The sequence below is a fragment of the Microtus ochrogaster genome, chromosome 18 (genome assembly GCF_000317375.1).
Source record: "Microtus ochrogaster isolate Prairie Vole_2 chromosome 18, MicOch1.0, whole genome shotgun sequence".
Taxonomy (NCBI): Eukaryota; Metazoa; Chordata; class Mammalia; order Rodentia; family Cricetidae; genus Microtus; species Microtus ochrogaster.
In genome coordinates, this window is record NC_022020.1 from 60,824,238 (window position 1) to 60,826,279 (window position 2,042).

General features: G+C 49.6%; 1 protein-coding gene across 1 annotated transcript in view; it reads left to right on the forward strand.

Annotated features, from left to right (window-relative positions):
* The first annotated feature begins 301 nt into the window (after window positions 1–301).
* The window catches only part of Skor2 (SKI family transcriptional corepressor 2), a 44,083-nt gene continuing 42,342 nt past the window's right edge, over window positions 302–2,042 (forward strand). The window contains exon 1 of the mRNA XM_005356279.2: window positions 302–468. The gene's annotated coding sequence lies outside the window, so the exon portion shown is untranslated. The remainder of the gene's footprint in view (window positions 469–2,042) is intronic.

Genomic DNA, 2,042 nt, shown 5'->3' on the forward strand with positions numbered 1-2,042 from the left:
TGGGCTAGGTGGTGGCTTTTCGCGTCTGCTGGGAACGGATCTCTAATGTAGCTCTTTCTCGCTTTCGCTCTCCCCCTCCCTCCCAGTAACATGCCAGCCCTTTAATGTGGAGTGTCAGGGAGACGGTGACGTCACCCTGCCCGCTGGGTGGCGTCCCCTCCATCGGACACGAGTTCAGAGATAGAGAAAGGCGCTGTCAGACAGCGCTCCACTTGGGGCTCGCTTGCCGCGGGTTTCCGCGTGCCCACACTTTCTGCGGTGGAGGGGACACCCCGCCTCAACCCAGGCCCTCATTCTGCCCCCCGCCGGGGTTCGAGCGCCATTAGCTCGCGCCAGCGCGGGGATCTTCGCTCAGCTCGCCTGAGTCCCGCCCGCTGGATTCGAGGACCCGCTTGGATGCTTCGCCTCCGAGCGCCCTCGGAAGATGGGCCGGCAGCCACGAGCCTAAAGACATCGAGGGGTTATCAGGTACGACTCAAACCCGACCGCCCTGACTCGGCACCCAGTTGGAAGTGGAAGAAACCTAGCTGAGGAGTTTTAGCAGTAGGTGGAGGGGATGCGGGCCTCGGAAATGGTGGGTAGCAGAACCAGAATGAATTTGCGGGTCGTTGACTCATGAGGCAGATGGAGAAGTTTGTCGGGTTCCCTTTCCAGCTCAACTAACTTTTGTCTCTCCTTTCACCCCTCAAAATGCACCTCAACCGAAATCTTATTTGTGTCTCTGATGACGGAGTTTCTGGAAGGGTTTGTGGGTAAAAGTGGGGGTACATCCAAGAGGAGGCATTTCTTCCGGCTCTTCCGCGCGAAGGTTGCGCTTCCTAACGCGGAACCAACTCAGCATCCGTGTTTCTAAGAACCGAAAGTTCGAGTTCTCCCAGGGTCTTATTGATATAATACGGTCTTCTCTGAGAGAAAAATGAACCTGGGAGGGTCATCAGCCGAAGCTAGGTCTGATAGTGTCAGACTCGAGAATCACCATGCCTTGAGTGCCATTTAATGCCCTAACCCCTAAAAATATGTCCTCTGATCTGTGAAGTGACTGACACGCCTAGCGATCCTCTCCTTCGAACGAGATGTCTTGTTCGGCCTTCTTGGAGGTCGAAGAAGAGCGCAGAAGATCCCGGGGGCAGCAGGTCAGAGGAGGTCATTAGAAGTCATGGGGACCCAAAGACGAACATCGTTGCAATCATTTGGTTGAGGGGATTGGTTAGTGTATTCTCTATGATCGCTGTAATAAAATCCAGTTTGCTGCCAGGCGATGGACACCGGTGACTTTTCAGGTCAAAGGACAGCTTCGGCCTACGCATGGTCCAAGTAGCTCCGGGGAGAGCATTGCTTTTCCTGGGGAACGCACCATTTAACTTGGTTTGACTTACCGTTCTTTTCGCTCGGGTTTCTTTGCTCTATCACTGCTCTATTTTCAACTTAATGAGTTTTTATTTTTATCCATTGGAGTATCCAGCTGGCCAGGTGAAATCAGAATTTTATTTCAGACTGAACCCATAATCCACTTCCAGTGCGTCCACAATTGGTTACCTAATCTGAAAATTATGGTTACTTTTGGGCACACTCTCGACACAGAACAGTATCGACATTGCCAAGGAGGCAAATGTCACAGAAGTTGACTTGTGTGCAACGGAATACACTTTTTAATGCTCTGCCTGTCGTGATCCCCAAGAACTGTTTCTTTGCTAGCTTTTGGGTTTAACATGACCCATAACTTGTCTAAACACGACAGGAAAGCACTTTTTTACTGTTTATGTCTCCAACTTCTTCTTGATCCGTCTATCTAGAATTAGATGTCCTTGGCTCAGGAAAGGGGTCTTTGGAAATTTGGGGGCAATCGCGCAGCCCTCAAATTTTCTAATTACACTAAATAAAATAATACCTAATAGCAAGGATGAGGAAGAAGAGATTTCGTTTTGCTTTAATGAGCAATGTTTTAATCAGTAGTGAATCTCGCCCCCAAGGAAACCACAGACACCACAAAAAGCACTTTTTAGAATGTTTGGGTTAATTTTTTAAAACCAAAATCAATTTTT